Source organism: Uloborus diversus, chromosome 5, assembly GCF_026930045.1.
Source record: "Uloborus diversus isolate 005 chromosome 5, Udiv.v.3.1, whole genome shotgun sequence".
Lineage (NCBI taxonomy): Eukaryota > Metazoa > Arthropoda > Arachnida > Araneae > Uloboridae > Uloborus > Uloborus diversus.
Genome location: NC_072735.1, coordinates 117,796,242 through 117,819,575, shown reverse-complemented (window position 1 = coordinate 117,819,575; position 23,334 = coordinate 117,796,242). Strand labels below are relative to the sequence as shown.

The following is a 23,334-nucleotide window of genomic DNA, read 5'->3' as shown; positions in this document are numbered from 1 at the left end:
CTTTTCTACTTATGATTTTTATTTTCTGTTTGTATTTAAATTTAGCATCTGAAATTAGATGATCGTAACTACTCCACTTTTTATCAGAATGGAGTAAAAGAGATCACATAGAAAAGTTCGATTGGGGCAGTGAGAAGCAAAGGAATGTAAGTGACAAATTTAAAAATGTGGAGATAACCAGTACAAATGATAGGAGTACTTCTCCTCTACTTCGGTGCAAGAAATAGTGCTAGTAGCCGTAGTAGGTGCTGCTGTACAGCATGATTTATAAAAAAAAAAAGAAAGCTTGTCTAGAATTGGAACTTTAAACGCGATTTAGTCGAAACTTTAAATATTCCACGAACATCATTTTGCTTCTCACTACCTCAATAAAGAAAATTAATTTAAAAAATACGCAACCCAAACTCAAGATTTTTTTAATGCTGAAACCCTAAGATAACTACTTACTAGAAAGACTAGACTAAACTAGAAAGAAGACTAGACTAAACTAGAAAGACGTATTTACAGCAAAAGATACAATGGAAAGGCTGGGAAAGGTTGAGAAGAAGAGTGCTAAAAAAGAACTTAAAAAAAAAAAAAAAAAAAAAAAAAACAATGAACAAAGAAAAAGACAACAAAACTCAAAAAAAAAAAAAAAAAAAAGACAACAAATAAAACCAAGAAAATAGAAGAGTCAGAAGCTTCAAACAAGAAAAAAAAACGATTGAAAAGATCCTCAGATTTTTCATTATCTTCTGATATCAGGAAAATTTAAATTTACAACACCCACGCAAAGTTACCCGGAATCAGAAAATCAAAAGCAGTGATTATCAGACACAGACAGGATCATATGTTTTAGACAATTTAAATCAGAGTTGCAGGAAAACAACCATAAAAATTTAAAGGGAGGTTACGGGGAAGAAGAGAAAGCATTATTGGTTATAATTGTTCATCAAGCACGTTCCCAAAATTTTCAGTTTTTTGATTTTTTTGGTGGAGTTATACAACTACCCTCTTTAAGAGCCTAAAAAATAATTAACTTTGAAGGTTAATTATTTTTTTCTTTATTCTTAAAGAAAAAATTACCCCCAAATCATTAAAACATCTAACTTTTTTTAAAGGAAATACAACAAAGATCAAAATAAAGGAAATCAGAAGTGATTGAACTTACCCAAACTTACTCTACTTTGAAAAAAATGTCAATAATTTGTCTATGCACATAGACTACATTAGCTGTCAGACACAGATCTACTTGGGTGTCTTAAAAAAAAATTTGCCAAAATATATATTAATTTCTTCCTCTTCATTACTCTATGAAAGGTAGCAATTTTTTTTAAAGAACTTTGCTGCTTTTTATATAATTATAGTATTTTAAACAAAAGATAAAAAAAAAGGGGGGATCTATTTTTTTTTATTTCAACTTTTTTTTTTGTGATACAAATACATAAAAAATCACCTAATTCGCAACACTTTTGAATACGCTTATTTCAACTCTGAAAATAGTCTTGTATTTTTTAAACTGAAAATTGCATATTTATCCATGACAGGAACTTAATATTGATTAATTGCAGTAATATTATTCATACTATTAAATTCCTGAGGAGTTCAAGTACATAATAGAATAACTGAATGCAATAAAAAGCTAAATGACTCGGCTTCATTAAAAGTACAAATAACAATCATAAAACAAAGACCTTAACATTCGCAAAATTTTAACAATTTCTTTTGTACTTTTAATTATTTTTGTTTATTTTATTTCTAATATTTTAGTACGAAGTTCGACGTTTTTACAGACTGAATATCATCCTGAGAAAATATTTATTTATTTAATCTGCACAAAAGTTTTATAACACCTTTAAGCTTCTTGCATTCGTTTGACTTGTAAAACATTTGATGCATAAAAACATAGTTGCTATATTTCCAGTTAGGTATTTTTGTGTCACAGTTACAATCCTCCTCAATAATTAAGTTCTGCTTGGCTCTGATAAGGTTTTTGGAAGTACAGTTAAACCGTCCGAAAATATTTCGACCTTTCGAAAAATCAACTGTAAAAGGAAAGAATCATTTGGAGGGATGATTTAAAAATGAGTAAAAGACTAGTTTTCATAAAGCAAAAATCAATGAAAATTATTCTCGATTTCGTGTAAAAAGTCACAGAAATTATTCAGCAAAGACACGCTTAAAAATTCACATACATAAAAAGAGCCAAAATCACTGATCGAGTAACGCTCTGACGTCACCAACAATGAAACTCGCGCCATAGCATGCGTGACGGCATTATTTCATTGTTGAAGCACCAAAAATTCAGTAAGTTATTTATAATTTCATAATATTTTTGGCAATGTTTGACATGCAAGGAAATGCTTTATTTTGTCAAGGCTGAACTGGATCCGGTCAATTACTGGTAAGACTTGAATGAAGAAACGAAAAAGGGGTCAACAATGAACGCGATGTACTGGAGTTTACGGTTAATCCACTCAGGGTTAAAATTTCAATGCCAGTAATGGGGGTTTTAGGGTTTTAATTTCAATCATCAAAATATCACCAAACAGACGATTGCATCGTTCCAATGTCGAAGCATTTCTCACTCGTCATACTCTGATGGGCGATTTTCTAGTAGTTTCATATTATAATTTTTTTTTTTTTTTCAAAAAGACAGATTAAAGGCGGTTAATATGTTCTATTTTTTTATCTACGGTATATTGCCCAGTGGTTGGCGAGTTGAATTTAGAAGTAATTGGTGGAAAACTGGAAATTGTTTTTATTCATCCAATATAGGTCAGGAATAATCATACAAAGTTTTCCCCATCCTGCTAAGTCAGCTTTAACAGCTGCATACAGATTTGTGTCAAAAAACACTCGTTTTATAATTAAGATAACAAATTCCCAAAAATAGTTTTAACAATGCCCATAAATATACTAAAATAAGTAGTTACTAATAAGTATATACTAAAAAAAGTTGTAGAGCTTGAAGTCTTGAGCAAAATAAGTGCCAACAATCAATACATTTGATAAAGATTTAACTCACAACTTACTTTTCAAAAATTTCGCTTAAATAAAAAAGCAAGCGCTGTAAGTCCATTCCCACCGACCCTACCTCCCTCCTACGAAAATCCTTCACACTCTCTCTTCTTTCCACTATATCCTCTTCTTCCAGGGTGAATATGACTTGTCATTCTCAAATTTCGCCCAGAGCTAAGTTTTTCTGGGGGAAGTTTTCGTATCCAAAAATTCTTGCATTTTTTCGTTCATTTTTAATGTGAAAATATTATTCAATATATTTAACCTAACAGTTTCTACGGCTCAGTAATTATTAACTTATGCTGAAAAAGGAAGATTAGGAGAGAAAGGGGGAAGGAGAGAGATAACAACAAATTTACGATTACCTTATACCCATTCTTCGTAGGTTTTTATTAAGATCATTTAAAACCTCCTCTTCAGATGCATAAATGTCTTTATAAATGTAAATAAGAACTAGACCATTGAATTGTTATTGTGAAACTGAATTGCGCAGTACCGATAAAATTGAGATAATGGATTAAGAGTTTTGAAATTCTTTTTGCGAAATGGAATTTCGCAAGCAGAATTTCAAAATTCTTAATGTTGAAAATAAACGTTCATTACTGTAAGCTGACACATTTAATCTTTAAAAAAGAGCCCTAGATTTGGTATGTAATACATAATATATATATATATATATATATATATATATATATATATATATATATATATATATATATATATATATATATATATATATATATATATATATATATATATATATATATATATATATATATACACTCAAGAGCCAAAACATTATGACCACCTGTCAATAACAAGTTGGTCCACCTTTGGCGTGCAACTCAGCTTCAACCCGCCTTGGCACGGATGCCACAAGTCCTTGGTAGATGGCCGGAGACAGATTGTATCAGATGTTTAAGCAATTGTTACGCAAATCCGAGATATTGAGAATTGGTGGTCTTTGAATTCTGAGCTGCCGTCCCATGACATCCCAAATGGGTTCTATCGGATTGAGATTAGGTGAGTTAGGCGGCCAAGACATTAACTGGAGTTCAGCATCATGTTCCTCGAACCACTCCAACACAATTTTAGCATTGTGACACGGGGCGTTGTCGTATTGGAACATAACATTTCCAGCTGGAAAAACAGAGGCCATGTAAAATTGTAACTGGTTCGCAATGATGTTCAGATACCCTGTAGCATTCAGGATCTGCTGTACCACAACCATGGGTCCCAGAGATGTCTAAGAGAACGTCCACCAAAGCATAATACCGCCACCACCGGCCTGTGTATGACCTACTGTACGTTGAGGGAGCAACTGTTCGCCCGGAAGATGGCGTATCCTGACACGGCCATCGCCGTGATTCATCTGACCATAGGCAACTCTCTTCCACTGATCTATGGACCAGTCGCGATGTTCCCGGGCCCAGCGCAGGCGCAGTTGGCGGTGACGCTTGGTCAGCAAAGGCACACGAGTGGGACGTTTGCTGCGTAGCCCCATATCCAACATTGTCCGCTGAACAGTGTGCTTCGATACTATTCTACTTGGCCCTGCATTGTATTGGGCTGTCAGCTGAGCCACTGTCTGGCTCCGGTTTTGCTTCACCATGCGAGACAGTCTCCGACGACTTTTTTCTTCGATAGCGTGTGGACGTCCAATATCATGTCGTCTACTGTTGGTTTCACCGTCATTCATCCGCTTTGCATAAGTACTAACAACTGTAGGTCGCAAACAACCCACGAGTCGTGCAGTTTCTGAAATACTTGTTCCGAGCCTTCGAGCCATCACAATCTACCCTCTATCAAAGTCTCTTAGATCCTCAGCCTTTCCCATCACGTACAGAAGTAAGTGAAAGAATGGTTCTCTAGACTCTCCGCAGCAGTTAAATATCACTTCCACCTGATCACGTGCCTTTCACGTCATCCAGGCGAGTTCATTGCAAAATGTAGGGGTGGTCATAATGTTTTGGCTCTTGAGTGTATATATATATATATATATGTATATATATATGGGTGGGCTTATATGTTCTTTATACAAGTCCACAGCTTATGTCGGATCTTTGCCAAATTTCGCACAGTGGTCCGTTGAATTCAGGAACTCATGTGCGCGGGGGGGGGGAGGGTTATATTGCTCTTTCCTGCACATTGTTGGGAAGTTCTATACTAATTATACATGCTAAATGCTCTATTATCACAAATACAGATATTTTCGTCTGTTGTGCAGGGACCCCAGGTGATGATTTTCCGTCATGCGAACGACGCGTGTCTTAGAACCGTTTATACTATCTTCCGATGCTCTTCTCGATAATAGGCTCAGCATCAGGTTATTTTTGTTGAAATTCACGCTGAACAGGTGTTGCTGACTCATATTTCTCGAAGCTCTTATGAAGCAGTGAAAAGCAAATGAATGTAAGTGTTTTCTTAAGTTTCGAGAAAACCGCATTTGAAGTTTAGATCCACATAGTATAATCCACTGAAGTATAATGTCACAGGTGGCGTCAATTCAATCGTAAAATAAATTTTCAAAAGCTTTAGAACCCCTGCTTTATTGATTTAAAAAGTGTAATCAACGATAGAATAAGAAGATTTTCAAAATGAATTACCAGTGAATTAATGCATTTAACTCGTGATTAATTTATTAGCGTTGTTTTAGGAGTCAAAGAACGTAGCACAGTAAGTTCCCCTTAATGTATTTCTTCGGGCTTTAACATTTAAACAATGCAAATAATTTTGCAGTTTAAAAACATTTGAAAAATTAATGGAATATTACACATACATATTTTATTTAGAAATACAATAAAAAACATAAAAAATGATAACAAGTATGTAAAAATGCTGAATTAATTTAACTTTTCATTAAATTTTTTAAAAGTAGCATAATGGGTAAAGCATTAAAAACTCAGTTTTTCAAATAAAAAGAATTCACTAAATCTAACAGTTTTCAAAACTAGCAATGAAACGAATTCCGAATTCTATTCAAATTTAAATTATTGTTTCGTGCCTAGATTTGAGTGAACGACACAAAGCTGCAGTAGAATATTTTAAAATCGAATTGTTCCTAATCAAAAAAAAAAAGCTGTGGTAAAGAAAATACCTCTGAAAACATAAAATGCATATTGATTTTTTAAACACGTGATAAACTAAATACTTGCGACACGATCAGATTTTTACATCCTACATACATGTACATGGCTGAATTATGCGACAAAGCTTGCGTTTTTAAATAATCCCTGTATTCGTTGGCACGAAATGTATTTTTGTCGCCTTCTTTTTCTTCTTTTCACATTAATAATGCTTAATTTCTTTTCATATACTTCCTCCTTACATAAAGAAATATTCGCTGAACTGCTGAGTAGACTTTTATTTTCAATGGCAAAAGTTGAAGTCATTATTTACTCATCATCCTTTATTTACCTTTAATATTCAACACTATGTTTAACAATAATTTCTGTTTCTCATGATTTATACAAGAATATCATTTGTTGTTAATGCAGATATTTGATTTTTAACCCCCCCCCCCCCCCCCGCCCTAAGTGGCTAACTCTATAAGCGACTCACACTACAAATAGAATTGATTATGGCATTAAAAATAATAGAGGCGCAATAGATTTAAAACTACAGTGTATTGCTTTTGTACTGTACTCTACTCTGCTTTCAGGTGACAAAAACAGATTTTTGATAAATACATTTAGCAATAAGGAATCTATTTTTGAACTTTCTTGTGGAATTTTCAGAGGCGTATTTGATTCGAAAATTTTGGGTTGCCGTTTCCGAAAATTTTCGACTGACAACAAAACTAAAAAAATTAAAAGTTGTTTTTAAATAAGTTTGTCATGATTTTTGGAGAGTTTTTTCGCGGGAAAGGGGATGGGGTCTAAAATTTTACTTGGGATTTTGGTGGTTTGATGTATCCACGTTTCGGACTAAGCAAAAATACAGCTTCAAAGTATCTGAAAAAAATATTTAAAAAACCTCATTAACAGAAACAAAAAAAAAAGTTTCTTCAAATAACGCAAATTGTCTTTCATCTGTGTGACAGAAACGATCATAACGGACGTTCTTCAAACAACGAAATAAATCATTCGTGTAACAAAACAAAAAATAACGAGCATTTCTTCAAATAACGAAAAGTTGACTTCATGTAACAGAAACGACCATAACGGACGTTTCTTCAAACAACGAAAAATTTCCCACATTTAACGGAGAAGAAAAGAAACGGGGAAAGTGTCAAATGACAGAAAATATTCCTCCCACAACAGGAAAAATATGGACGAAACTTTCTTCATTTGACAGGAGAAAATAAAAACGGAAATTCGTCAAAATGACGGAAAATTTTCCTCCTATGACGAAAAGAAATAAGAAGGACGTTCCTTCATTTGACAGGAGAAAATAAAAACGGAAATCCGTTAAAAATCGTGAAAAGTCCGGCAGCACTGCTGCCAAGAGAATTTCCGTCAATTGAAGGAATTATTTTTGAGAGTGTAAATATTGAGAAATCCCTTTACAATGAACTTAAAATCAACACTAGTTTTGTTCGTTGTAATGGGAACCCTGTTGTTATGGATCTCAAACAATTTAATGGCAAGTTAGTTGCGACTGAAAATTTATTTCGTTGAAACGTATATTTCCTTGTATTGATGTGTGTTGTAACGGGATTTTGCTGCAGTTATTTTATGCTAGTTAGATTCAACTTGATTCATGTTATCCCGTGAATATACTGTGAAGCACAAGTGTGACTCACAATACATTGAAAAAGAACTCAGTTTTGTACTAGGAGAACCAGATCTAGTTGATAAACATTTTAGATTTCGGTTTTCTTAGTTTTTGTTAATAATGTATCGTACCAAAAGACAATTTCTTTTAACACTATTACTATTTTGCTATCAAATAATGATTTCAACACCTTTGTTGACACACTTTTTTTTTCATAAAAGCAAAAAATTCTAAAAGCATTTCGGAATCCATCAATTATACACAACATGGATCAAGTTGATACATGAAGGAATGAGCTGTTTTGCTGACGTAATAAGCAGCGAAATGAAATTTTTAAGAGTTCTTTCTTAAGAAGATTCTTTCAAAAGGTTTAAAGTTTTAATCCGAGAGTTAGATGAGAAACGTAAATCTGATTTACAGTTGATGCCAATATAAGTATGACTATCTTCGCCGAAATGGGCTCGTTCAAGTATTACACGAAGAATGTCCTTACTATGAGTTTTTTTTTTTCTTTTTTTAGAGGGGGAGGGGGGATTTTCTAAAAAAAATCTGGAAAAGTAACAATTAATTAAACTTTGTGGTAAATTATGATATGGTATTAACTTGACCCAAACAAAATCATTATATTTTCCCAAGAACGGTGAAAAAATAGCTTTGAATATAAACAGCTTAATTTCGGTAAAATCATGTCTCTTATTCAAAAATCACAATAATATCTTGCTCAACATGATATAATCACTTAAACACTCTACACGACAGTTGAAAGAAACCACAAAAATTGCTTTTGTGCAAAAAACGATTTTTTTGCGAATAATTCTCAAATGTAAAAGACAGGTTTTTCTCCAGTACATAGATCAAATCAGCATAGTTCTGGGTACGCACGCACTCGAAAGTTAAAGCGCTTGTATCAACATTACCCAGTCTGTTACATAAATTAATCATGAAAATTGTATGAAACAGGCTTTGCATCGAGATTGTGAAGGAAACTGATCTTCTAATTGGGTTTGTAAGGGACTTATAGTGATGTTGGACATACTGTCCGTTGCTGTTGGATTGTGTACTGCGTAAAAGTACACCAGTTGTACTATTCGTAACTACATTCAACTGCTAGAACCGTGAGTCAAAAAAGGAAATAAAAGAAGCTGTAAATGAAAAATTATAAATCATAAGCTGCTTTCTTAGGTTTAAGTTTCTAATTGGATTGAGAGAGAAAATAAAATATTTACTATTTAACGCACAAATTACAGTCATTAATTTGAACTATTCACATCATGATTAAGAATCAGAACAATTTATCAGTACAAACTATTCTTAGTTTCACTAAGTTTGCATTAACGCACACAGATCCGCCGTAATTGTTTATTTCTTCAAAATGTTTAATATCACTATAGTCTTAGGCAGTGGTTGGAAAAACTTTTTTTTTTTTTGTAGCGAACTACAACTACCTTGTCACAAATCTAGTTAACTACAACTACATTTTTTAATGTAACAACTACAAACTGCTTTTGAAATGTACTCGCTACTTCGCTACTTTTCAAAAAAATAAGTAGATAAAGAGCATGCGTACACACTAGGGTGGCCCATAAAAAATGAAAGTCGATTTTTCAAGTCGCATACCCTCTTATATTATTCCTCTTATGTAAAAACAATTGTGAAAAAAAGTTTCATATTAATTTGAACAACGACAACCCGTGCCGACTTACGATTGACAATGTAAACCAGCACTTGTACGCAAGGCCAAATCGAAAAAATAAAACTTTTTTTCAGAAATTTGAAATTTTTGTTGATAAAACGTTGCCACCCTATACCACACATGTACAACAAAAACATTTATTCAAATTAAAAAACATTTAGATATTTGTGGCCAAGTATACACACCTAGCCTAAATATTGTAATTTTCTAAAAAAATTGATTTAACTTAACCTTGAAAAAATCCATATCTTCGAGTACTATGTGGGAGCACGGCCGCAGAGAGCCAAGGCAGGCCGCTCGCCGGGCCCCTCCCTCCCCCCAAAAAAGAAGAAAAAAAAAAGAAAAAGCGGGGGAATAAGAAAAAAAGAGGGGAAAAGAAAAGAAAAGGGGAAATTAAGAAAAAAAAGGGGGAGAGAAGCAAAGGGAAAAAGGAAAAAAAGGGGGGGGGAGTCAAAACTGCTTACTAGAAAACAATTAACTCTGTTTTACGTGCCACAGCAGTAAATACCAAAAGTGTAAATTTTACGTAATCTTTACGTTTTCTCTTATTTGGAGTCCCCCCCCCCCTTTTTTTCTTTCTTCCTTTCTTTTTTTCTTTTTTATTCTTTCCTTCTTTTTTTTCTTTTTTTTTCGTCAGTGTCGCCGCCTCCCACCATCCTCCAAGGCTCGGGCCCCTAGTTTCCGACTAGGCTGACATGGCCTCTCGCGTCGGGAGACTTAAATATTGCAGAAGAAAAAAAATTTTCTTTAATACTAATCACCTACTTTACTGTTTATATTTTCCAGTTTGATAATTTTGTGAAATTTATCTTGCATTAAAAAAAATATGTATCGAAAAAAAAATGATTTTTTTTTTTGAAGAAAATTATAAATTTTAAGTGAGGGATATCTAAACTTTTTTAACTTTAATAAATGTTTTTATGGTGCATGCGGGGTATAGGGGCATCTTTTTATCAACAGAAGTTTCGTGTTTCTAAAAAATTTTTTTTTTTTTATTTGGCCTAACATTGCAAGTGCTGGTTCACACTTTCAGACGGAAGTCGGCACTGGTTACCGCTGTTCAAATTATATGAAACTTTTTTTTTTTACAATTGTTTTGACGTAAAAGGAAAAATATAACAGGGTGTGCGATTTGAAAAATCAACTTTCGATTTTTTGGGACACCCTGATACACACACACATCGTAAGAGGATTGAGCGAATAAAGGTTTAGATTGATAAAATTAGCTCATCTGAACATGGAATATTACTAAGAATTATCTTTTTTTTTTTTTTTTTGTCAAAAATGTCCATCATCAAACTTTTATATAATGCTGTAATGCTCGTATTTATTGTAAGCCGGCCAGGGCAGCTCAATATCGTCCTCTTCTACAACATTTTTAGTAGCTTCTTTATTAGGTGAATACTGCAAAAGCACTTATTTTCGCAAGACTTCAACCTTAGCGGTTTTCGCATGCCCGTCGTAATCACGAAACGAGACAAATTTTTGGTTTTTCAACTTTCGGTCTGTTTATACAAAATTCACGAAATTTTTAATCCGCGAAATCATCGGTGTCTTCATTTTCACTCAAATAAAAGATTTTACAATGTTATTACAACAATCTCTTTGAAATCTAAAACGTTGATCCACGGGACATTCTCGGCAGCCAGAAAAAACAAAGGAGTTACTAAATTGGCGGTTATCGCTTCTTCATATACTCTTCTTTCTAAGTCAAGCTCAATTCAATACAAATATTGGCGAAAAAAAGAGAATTACAATGGCAAACAAACTTATGGTGTCCAACAGATGGAATGTATGGCATCAAAATGATATGCTTGAGGTCAGATAGTATTTTTATGAATCTTATTTCTCATTGCATCCGCTGATGTACTTGTGTAAAATTTGCTCCAGTCCAATTCGTTTGAACCTTTTCTTTTTTTTTTTCTTTTTAAAGTATATTTAAAAGTAGTTTCCAGAAATCGCTACAAACTACTATTTTTTTTGTATCGAACTACTCACTACACTACTTAAGTATTACGCTACACTACAAACTACTAAAAAATGTAGCCACTACAGTAGCGTCGCTACTTGTAGCACGCTACTTCCAACCACTGGTCTTAGGATACATAAATAATTTCTTTGTCTCCTGAAGTAAAACAAAATCACTTACTTTCTTTTGTACTTTTTTTTCGAATTCTAACATTGACCTTTTCGAATTCTTGACATAGTAGCTTAAATAATAATTGCATATCGATAGAAATAAGTTTTATCGGACATTAAGAGTTTAAAAAAATAAGAAATACAAAAAATAGAGCCGTAACATAATCTAAAACATGATTCTAACATTTTGCGGATAATTTAATAAAATAGACATACCAAACGTAGACGATACATATTTTGCAAATTGCTGCAAACACGTGCTTTAATGCACAAAATGTGAGCTTATGAATGAGAAAGCATCCGACAAAAGCCATTGTCTATCAGAGACGGAGTTCCTTGTAACTGCAAAACACTTATATGTAATAAGTTAAGCAGTTTTAGGGCTTCTTTCTTTTAAATTATTATTTCTAAACTTTGCTTTCAGCCAAAAGGTATTGTTTCAGGTCTTCGACAATTCTGTTGATTTGAAGAAAAACAATTACATGAAAAATGTTAGTACTAAACTACCCTAAAAGAATCTAATGAAGTTTACATACTTATCACTATATGAGATTCTTGCGACGTGCTGCTGTGCATATAACGGATTCATAATGTGTGATATTTTTGCCCTTCTGTCATTTATACCACATGCAGCGTTTAAAAAAATGTTCTTTTGTGATCGTGCATCATATTCTTCCTAATAAAGGATTGTAATATTTTTTTTCTTTAGGTCACTCAAATGTATGCACCAGACATGCATTTACCTTTCGCTTATTCCTAAAATTAGTAAAAAAATAACTGCAGAATAATGATGAATTCGTATTCATTCCATCGTTCGATCTTGCAACTCTGACCTTTCAATTTCTAGGGCACCTTGATGCTTTGACGTCATATATAAATCGCTAATAGCTTAGATTGTCTGTCTATTCTGCATTAATTTCATTAATTGCTAATTTTCTGCTTGTATAAATGTGTATGTGTATGCACCTGCGACTGAGAGGTAATCGGAACTGTGTCCATTTTTTTTTTTCAAAATTGAGGCAGTGAGAAGCAAACGGATGCAAGTGGACATTTTCAAGTTTGGTGTAAAACGCATTTTAATATAACGTCTTGGGTAGGCTTTCATTGAATTTTTTTTCTAAATCATGCTGTATAGCAACAACTACCAGGATTACTAGTACCATCTCTTGCCCCAAGACAGAGGAGAGGTTCACTTACCATGTGTACTGGTTTTTCTCAAATTTTTCAATTTTCCCATTTACATCCTTTTGCTTCTCACAGCCTTAATTAAGATTTAAGGACCTATATTATGAGGAGATAACAAAATTCAACGCATTTGTTTTACTTTAAAAGAAATTTAGGTCTTAATTAGGAGAGAAATTCCTCTCCTGGAAACAGAACTATTATTTCCAAAATTTTGCTCCATCGTTTAAATCATTTCTTGATTCAAACTTTAGACAATTGTACGATCGCTAAAAACTGCTGTCATCAGAGAAATTGCTCACGAGAACAAAGATAACCTAAACTTGCGTTTTCATGACTTTAATTTCGAAATTTTTCTGGGGGCGAACCCTTTTCCCATGCTCCTCCACAAATGCCACGAAAGGCACCAAAAATTGCATTTTATGACTTCAATTTAGAAAATATTTCAATGGAAAATAGCTTACCCAGCACTTATCCATTAACTTGCCTACAAGCCGCTTAATGTGCCTTTTTGGGGGGCTTCAAGTACACGATTTCTGATAGCCCCCCCCCCCCCCTCTCCTGTTAATATCATGATGATAGCTTCAAAATGAGGTTTTTGGAAGGAGAGCTCACAAATCTTCCATCCCTTTCTCTAATATGTCCAAAAAAAGCTTAATATTGGATTTTTATAGCCTCAATGGTAAAATATTTACCTGAAGAGGAGATTCTCTCACTCTCTCTTTCATGCCAAGCAAACATTGCCTAAAAGTGAATTTTTAGGTCGACAGCAGAAGAGCTAGAAAAGCACCCACCCCCTTCCTTAACATCTCTACATATAAAGGCAGAATACTCGTATTTCAGTTTCTAAACTTCATTTTCAAAAAGTATTTTAGAGTCAGCACCCGAACCCTGGCCTTTCGTATTGCATCATTAAAAACAGCTCAAAATGCTTTTTTAAGACAAATTTTCCAAAATTATTCGGAAATTTCAATTTCAAAACATTTTTGAAATAAATTGTCAAACCCATTCTCCTCACATTACGTATCAAAGAATAGCCTACAAGTGAGTTTTTATAACTTTATTTTAATAAAATTTCTGGGGAGTTTGATCAAAAACTTTGGATGACCCCTCCCAAAATAATTGGCTAGATCTGCCACTGTTTCAGGGACTTTCCTTTCTCATGTGGGGCTGTGGATGATCGTAATCTTCCGAAATGGCTCTCCTCAATATTCTTAACAGTTCCTTCTCCCTTAAATGTGGTCACTAAACGAAGTTGTGAATTTCGATGGTACATCTCGGTGAATCTCCTTTCTGAACTGTTTTTGTACTTCCCTTACTTTCTCAGTTTTCCAGTAGAACTCACAAGCGAATTTTTTTTTACTCAAAGCTAAATCTGACGTCAGTCATTATTTTAGGGCTTTTTTAAAAATGTTCAAAGCCTAAGCTGTTCTATTTTCAGATGTAAGATCTTTAACTTATTTACATGCGTGGAAATTTTGCTCAATTTATATTCATGTCTAAAAACTGGAGACATTACTATTTTTAAGTAGTATGATAGTGTTCCAGTGTTTTGATAGAGTGAAACGTAATAAAACGTCTAAACCGTTAATGAATTTTTTTTAATTACTACTGTAAAACATTCTCTTAAATTAATTCCCTCTGCAACATTCCTGAATGACGAAATAAGCAAGTTGAAAGTTAGAAAAATCTGAAAAATGTTGTACTAAAACATGAACAAAATTGCATAACGTAGTTGAAACCACAAATGAAAAAAATACAAACATTAAACGAGACGTTTTATATTTTAAACTTTAGTATGATTAAACTGCAAATTACATGTATGATCACGTTTGAAGGACCCGGGAGAAAGAACACAAAAATCTTCATGCTTAAAAGTTTCTATTTTCTGACGAAATAGCATGCAGTTGAAATCCAACATCTTACAATTTCGTTAAATTATACTAAAAATTAAGAATAACAAAAAGAATTTTTTTTTTAAACTACAAACCTTTCCGTGTTGCTACAACTTTGGTAATTTTCTTTTTAGACTTTTAAAAAATGTAAATTCTCTGTTTCAAAATGCTATAAACCATTTCTTTTAACTTTTCGTGTTAGGAAGCGATAAAAGTATCCATAGTTTGGGGAAGATTTCACTTGTTTGGCGTTTGGCTACTTTTTAACAGTTCAATCATCTCCAAGCACATTTTCAAACACACAGATCAATGTAATGAAAGTTATTAAAAGATACAAAATTTAAATGTTAACGTCATAGGCTTTAAATTTTTTAAAGTTATGGGGCTGCGAAAAGTTAACTCCATAAAAATTTGAGTTTGGAGACGGATGTTGAGAACAAAGTTGGATGAGAGAGAGAGAGCGAAAAAAAATCATACATTTTATCCAGTTTGTGAGCATTTTGCGGGTAATTTAACTTTTATTTTGTTTAAAAAAAATAACTATACAATTTTGTAAAAATGGCTGAAATCCGTTTAAGTGAATAGTTCTAAAAATTTAAAAGCCTATCCGTTTTAAATCAGATCAAAATCACTTTAAAGTGTTGTATGACCATCATTAATAATTCTGTAAAAAGAAAAATAAATACAGTATAGTTAAAGCTAAGGGACTGACAAAATATCAAAAAATAATTTCAAGATACCCCCCCCCCCCCCCCCCTTGTAGAGTCTTGTAAATTTTTAACTCGAAACTTAGTTTTCAGAAAATCAGAAAATAACTCATTGTGAAATTTCAAAAATATTTAATAGGGTCAAATATTGTTTTCGATACATAACTTCGAAACAGTACATCATTTAGGTATAATATCTGAAAGCATACTATATTTTATTAATCAAGAAAATGAATATTTTTGGGTCTAAAAATTGCTTTTTTACTAAATTTACGAATATTATTTTTTGCGGGAATTTTTTTTTACCAAATACAAATGGAAATCAAGGGTACTTTCATAAAAGTTTCACAGCATATTTTATTGTTAACTTCAGATGCATACAGCCTAAGAAATTAATTTTTAAATTTGAAAAATTCAAAAAATTACTATTTTGAAGTAAGATTACTAAAAAGAACTCAATTTTGTTTTTAATCTGAAAGTGCGCTAAATTTACTGTTTTAGTGATTAATTAGCTACTAAAGCAGTAAGTAGCATTGTTTTCCTTATGACCATGATATGCATGATAAATGATAAATTTTTCCAATGAAATTTTCCACTTTTTTTTTCTTATTTTCAATTTTTTGTTCTTTTTACGGTTGTACGTTTTCATGTTAATAGATTCAATTATTTCTCTTTTAAGAACATTTATAGTTATTAACTACTGTAACATAACAGAATATTTTAAACATTATTGAAGCCCAAATTTATTAACTTTATTTTAACGCTAAGTTTGTACACACATTAAATAAGCAGGGTTTTGAAGGAGAGTAAAACATGTTTGACAGATGTTCACAGAAAAAATGCAATACATTTTTTTTTAATGTATGAAGCTGGTTTTTATACCAGACTACTTTACTTCAATCATTTAAGTCTGAGCAGGAATTAAGTTTCAGTAAGCCGGCATCTGCCTCCAGCTTGGTTATTGTCTATTCCATACTGATGAATCCATAAAAAAGACAAATGGATGGACTGTCGATACATTGAAAGTCGACGCAGGAAACTTTTAGAAACACTTAAAAATGAATCAGCACCAATTTAAAATTTTAACGGTTTGTATAAATCATTTTTAATACATGTTCGTTCTAAGAACTGTATATGTAAAAAAATTGGAGAGGGGCTCGAAGCACATTTTTTTAAAAATCAATTGACTTTCTAATATGAATTTTAGATGGAATTTCTGCAGTGCAGTATAAAATCTTAGTTAGAGATGATTTTTCATTCTACTGCTGCCAATTATACAACCAAAACTTCATTATGTGTTAGGAAAGGAGAGAAAATTTAATGTAAAGTCACAGTTCGAAAATATTATTGAGCATGTAGTATTTTTAATAATGTACGTTGTATTATTAAAGTTTCAATTTGAGTTTCAGAGCTTTTTTCTGTTACTTTCTTTAATATTAATAAAAGTGCATTTTGAAGCAGACTCACCAAAAATCTATCAAAGTTAAACAATTCTTTCAAATGATTTCATTTTCTCTAGCTCATAAGATCTTAGATAAATCTCTCTAGATAAAGTAAGAAAAACCATTTCATAAATTAAAAGGACAAAAATCAGCACCGGTGTGAATTCAGTAGCAGTAAAGTAAAAATATCAGAATGAAAAATGTACCCCGCGAAAAATTAATGCTGAGCAGTTTGAGTAAAATTAAACATTCGACTTTTTAAATTCATTCTTATTGCTAAAGAACAAGAATGGGCAATTTTTCTGGTCACCAGTGGCAAGTAGAAACAAGTTTATTGGTTGCTACTTCCTTTTCTCTTTTTTTTTTTTTTCTCGTTTTTGTAAACGCGAGAAAAAGCAACTAAACAACAAATTAGCTTTTAAATTTCAACTGAAACATGCAAATTACCTGTTTAAATGAAGGTTAATAATGTAACTACTAATTAATAGCATTATCGTTGATCAGATGATTTTCGGAGAAAGTCGCCCCCAAAGTAAAATTTCTTTATTTAGTCGCCATAGGATGCTAATCTTGATCGTGACTTATTGCCTTTTCAGTTGCGAGATGAAAAACTGTTAAATTGAATTGAAAGTGCAATTTAGTTTTAAAAGTAAACGCTCTTCCAACTAATTCGTAGATACTTATTTAACAGAATAACCCAGTTGTCCCAGCTGTAAGGATTAAATTTTGGTAAAGAAGACAAAATGCGATTAAGGAGGTCGTTTAATTTTTTTTCTCTTTTTGAGAAATCGAGCAAATTGTATCTTCTGATATTATATCATCCAAACAAAAGAGAGTTTAGAACGAAACTGAAGATATTCAATGCTTGTTGAACGTAGAGATCTAAATTATAATGAATGCATAACAAGCAATTGCTCGAGTAATTAGTCATGGGTAAAAATTTAAATATTACTTTGAAAATTGCGTTTCCTTCTCTTTTCTTTCTCTTAATTAAAATAAATATTATCTTATTACATTATGAATTTTGATTCCTGTTTTGCCTATTTGATCATGAGCAATCAAGCATTTTTCACCTTCATTACTTCAGATTGGTATGCACACTAAAGTGGGGTGTAGATACCTTAGATGGAAAATCTTGACGACACCGAAATATGTCTTCCTCTCCCTTTTTAAGGTGCTTTAGGGGGTTTTTTTTAAAGGTTTCTCCTCATATCCTGATTTTAGAGCTTACAGACTAAAGAACATTTTTTTTTTTTTTGGTGAATGATTCGTACGATTTTATAAACTTACTTTGTGTTTACTCATTCTATTTATTCCATTTAGGCTCAACGTTTACTTCGCTATTAACATGTCCTATAGGGCTAAGAACTGATAATTATATTTATTCCTAATCTCTTAAGAGTTAAAAATAAATGAAGTAATATAGTAGACACTAATTTTATTCCTAATTATTTATTTAGTTGAAAATAAATGAAGTAACATAGTGGACATCGAATTTGAAGGGCAGCGTTTTGTAATATTTTTTTGAGAACGACCCATTACTCTTTCTGCTTATTCCATTTAGGTTTAGCATTTAGATCCCTGTTATCATTATTACAGAATTAAAATTTGCTAACTACTTGTAGCCTTCTTAACTTAACAGTGATAAAGGTAAACTAACATAGTGGACATTAACTTTGAAGCACAGCAATTTGTAACATTTTTTTGAGAATCCACTTAATGAGAAAGTTAAATATGAAAGTTAAACTTCAGGGCTCGAATTTTTTAGCTGAGTAACATATGATTGAAAAAAAGAATTGTGACAGTGAGAGAAGCAAAGGTTTAAAAGTGGACTTTTTTTACGTTTTGAGTAAAACAAAGTTCTAACCCTAAGTAGGCTTTCATTGAATATTTCCTCTTAATCATGCTTTTTTGAAACACCTAACAGGGCTATTAACACCATTTCTCAAAACAGATTAGAGTTTCTACCGATATTTGTAACATTTATCTGAAAATTTTTAATTTTTGCACTTACACCACTTTGCTTCTAGGGGCTTCAATTCTCAGAGCCTCCCATGTTCTGAGAACCCCATGATGTGAAGTTTCTGACATGTATGTTTGCAATTAAATGGATTGTAATTTAAATAAATGTTTGAGTTATTTAGTTTTATATTAGTTCAATGCTTTTGAATAACGTTCAATAATATAAAAAGAGAGTTAAAATAATTTAAAGACCTTCGGAAAAATTTAATGTCCATGGACACGAAAACAACAACAAATAATTTAAACAGTCGCATTAATTCTATTCAACAGTTTTTTTGAAGGAAAGATGAATACATATGAATAAATTTATTGAAAATAACTCATCAACTTTGGCTATTGAACAAAAATTATGGAATATTTCTGAAAACTTTTCCTTCGAAAAACCTTAGAACAAAACATACTACTTCTTTTTATTGTAATAAGTGCTTACTCTTTTCTTTTTCAATATCACCGGCATTTTATTATGCAATATTGTTAGTTTGTTGAACCTTTTAGCTGACCAAGGGGAATATGAGTCCCCTAAGTACAAAACTTATTCATTAAATTATAGAATACAGAACACTTAAAAATTATATTGTTTCTATGTTATTGAGACAAAAAAAACAAAACAATCATTATTAATAGTTTGTTGAACCCTTCAGTTGACCAAGGGGCACATGTCTACCTTTAATACAATTCTTATTTTATGTATTATAAAGTGCAAAAAATTTATAAATTATATTTTCTCCATGTTATTGAGACAATAAAAGTAATAATAATCATCATCATTAGTTTTCTGAGCATATGTGTCCCCTAAGTACAAAACTTATTTTACAAATTATAGAGCACAAAAAAAATTATAAATTATATTTTCTCCGTGTTATTGAGAAAAAAAGTAAGTATAATCAGTACTAGTATTCGTTTGTTGAATCTTTTAGCTGATGAAAGGGCGTATGTGTCCCCTAATCACAAAAGTAATTTTATAAACTGTAGAATACGAAAAATTTATGAATTATATTTCCTCCATGTTATTGAGACAAAAATTAATAATAATCATTGTTATTAATTTATTGAACCCTTTAGCTGAGTAAGGGGCATATGTGTCCCCCAAGTACAAAATTTATTGCATAAATTACGGAATAGAAAAAAATTATAAATTATATTTTCTCTACGTTATTGAGATAAAAAGTTCATAATAATCATTGTCATTAGTGTGTAAATTCTACGCTAATTTTATTTTAAATCATCGCAAATGAAATACATGTACATTTACAATGCCACGCCCCTTTTTTCATTCAAGATCGCTTTTTAATTGAATATAAAATAAAAATATTGTCATTAATTAACCAAATACTATTAAGTTGAAGAAAAAAATCAGTCAAATTTTGAAAAATGGTAGCGACACATATATTTTACAGCCAATTTTCACAGATTTTCCTGCACAAGTTATTTTCGTTGCTATTTAATAATTTTATATGTAAAAAATGCCCATACTCTACGCCGAATCTTATGATCCATAAATAGTTTTAAAAACACTTTTTTTTTCTCAAAGTGCACATAGTTAATTTACGCACTTTTTATAAACAACTACGCACTTAGACATATGTTCAATTATTAAAAACACTCATTGCCTGAAATTAAGAAGAGAACTTTTTATATATTTATTTAAGTTTTCATCCATGAGTTTAGCTAAAAACTAACAGAATACAGTAAACTTTTCCTCTAGCACTATTTATTTTCTCACGGCACATATTATTTCAGATATTCTTTATACAAATCAAAAGAAGTTTATGCACCAACTGCCTCCTTAACGAGTAATATTTTAGCGTAACTTAAAGCAAACTAACATGCTTTTGCAACCATAATCTATGAAATCAAAAATTGCACATGAATTAAATATCTAAAAATTCATTATTGTAGCAAATTTGTAAAATTAACAGAAAGAAAATAATTTTGTGTAAGCATTTAATACACAAAACCCCACATGCTTGAAATTGAACGTATAATCAAGATCACCTTCGGACCAACAAACTTAGAAAACATTAGGTAAAATATCAGTTTTCGTTGTTTAACCTTGATAGGTCATTTGATACTTTCCTCACTGGACAATTTACATTTAAGTAAGTGAGTTAAACTGTGTAATTTGTAATAGTCGAGTTTGTTCTTTCATAAGCATGCAAGTTTAAAAAAGAAAAGCTTATTTTTCACACAAGCGTGCAGAAAGAATTTTTCTAATCATTTTCGTTTTGTTAAAACAATTAAATTTAATTTAAAAATCAAATATCATATGAAACTCGTTAACAGTTTGAACGGGACGGTAGCCATAGCAATAACCTTGTGGCAAAGAAACAGGCTCTGAAAGGTCAAATGAAACATGGTCGAAAACCCCCATCGCTAGAAACGAGGATCTGTTCCCCGGCCTATGCGGTCCTTTTCCACATTAACCCAATAACAATTTCTACTTATATCACCATTGTTACACAAGAAAACCAAAAAATATTTAATTATCACAAACCGAGCCATAGCTCCTGATACGAGGAATCATCTTTCCTTTGCAGCAGCGGGATCGAATAAATCAATAACTTTAACAGTATGCCGGCGAATGAAAAAAAAAATTATATGCATTTTATTTTGTTTCGGATACCGAACTATCGTAGCTTGAACAAAAGGAACAAACGGAACAGAAGTGAATTAATTAAGATGCGGAAAAATAGAGGAGTAGGAGAAGGAAATTTGGAGCCTTACCTGCACGAGTGACTTGCACGGAGTGGCCGCCATATTTGAGTGAGCTTTTCGGGATCTGACGATGCTCCTTCGGCTCCCGAGTGCTTTATAAAGGTGGGTGGGTGTGCGATTATGACGTCACGGGGAAAAGATGGCGGCCGAGACCGCAAGACCGTGACGTCAGCCTTACCCTGGACCCGTCCGGCACTCGCCGGACCTAGGGGGCCTTCACTTCAAAGTCATCCCATTAAAATAAAATAAAAAGATTTACAATGTAGCATTTTAAAAATCGAAGAAAATTATCGGTCGATTGTTTTGAGAAAAAATATCATTTTTCAATATCCGTTCAGATGTTTTGACCCACTGAAGGTCGTGCAGTTTTCAGAAAAATTTAATTTGCAATTAAAAATTTATTCAGGGTTTTGTTCGCCCCTAACAAAAATTTATGATGCTAATAATTATTTCTTAAATTTATGTGCCAATTTTTTTCCGAAGTGATGTTTAAAAATGTTTTTTTTGCTAATTATCCTTATAAATGCAGTCAAACTTAATATTTAACTCTAAATACATTTCTTCAATGCATATTGCATTAATAAATAATTGAGAGGAAAGTCATTTTAGTATATTAGTTTTTTGCTTCAACAATTTATCACTTATTACTTTTTTTTTAATTTCTACATTATATTTAGTATTCTGGATGCAGGATATTTTAAAAGAGAAAATTATATTATTTATCGATGATTATATTTTTTAAATGTTTGTAAATAATATGCGTAGCGTCTTTTTTTTTTTTTTTAGATAACTAAAAAAAAAAAAAGAGCGTACCAAAAGGGCACTTTTCAGATTGTTTCAAACCACGGTCTGTATAACTGGTAATCAACAACGTTTTGAGGCACAATTTAAAACATAAACTTTGTTTTGTTAAATTATGTTAAAAATCTTGAATTCATAAAAGCGATTTTTTCCTGGTTTTTTTAAAAAAAAGAAAGAGCAAAAGGTTTAGTATGGCGCTAAAAATCTAATGATCTTTACTAATAATAAAGATGAAAGTCTTTATCTCTGTATATCTGTTACGCGCATAGCGCCTAGACCGTGCGGCAAATTTCTTATGAAATTTGGCACAAAATTAGTTCGTAGCAAAGGGGTACGCACCTCGAAGCGATTTTTCTAAAATTCGATTATGTTCCTTTTTTTTTTTATTCAATTTTAAGAACATTTTACCGAGCAAATTATCATAGCGTGGACGAACAAATTACCATAACGTGGACTAGCAAATTACCAATTACCACAACGTGGACGAGGAAATTACCATAACATGGACGAGCAATTCAATATCCATTATTTGTAAATATACAAGCGAACCAAATGACCTCTTAATTTTCTACTACGGGCAAAGCCGTACGGGTACCGCTAGTACAAGTTATAAAAGTGGACTACATAAAAAAAATATGTTTTCTTTTCGACTTAAAAGTCATATATTTATAATTGTTTTTCTTTATTTGGAAGTAATATTGTCTAAGATGGAAACGTTTACCTTCATTCGAAATCTCTTAAGCTGAAAACGTCTTAGCATAAATTGCGAAATGAAGCGCCTAGTACTTGCCAGAACAGACCCTGGTTCGGACAGACACAAAATCAGATGGTTGGACAAGTTAGTTTCATGGACGCTTCTATGCTAAGAACATAAAACTGGTCAAATACAGTATTCAGAATCACTTTGAGCTACGTCACGTCGGTTTCTTACGTGCCACTTCAAATTGTTTAGTGTATTTGGATTTAAAAATAAAATATCTAGAAGGCCCAGTAAAGCACTCTACCAGCTGGGTTATGAAATG

At 32.1% G+C, this 23,334-nt stretch overlaps 1 protein-coding gene across 1 annotated transcript in view; it reads right to left on the bottom strand.

The window, feature by feature from the left end:
• LOC129222759 (sodium/potassium-transporting ATPase subunit alpha-like) overlaps positions 1-21,588 on the bottom strand; it is a 219,185-nt gene extending 197,597 nt beyond the window's left edge. The window contains exon 1 of the mRNA XM_054857287.1: positions 21,521-21,588. The gene's annotated coding sequence lies outside the window, so the exon portion shown is untranslated. The remainder of the gene's footprint in view (positions 1-21,520) is intronic.
• Positions 21,589-23,334: the final 1,746 nt, after the last annotated feature.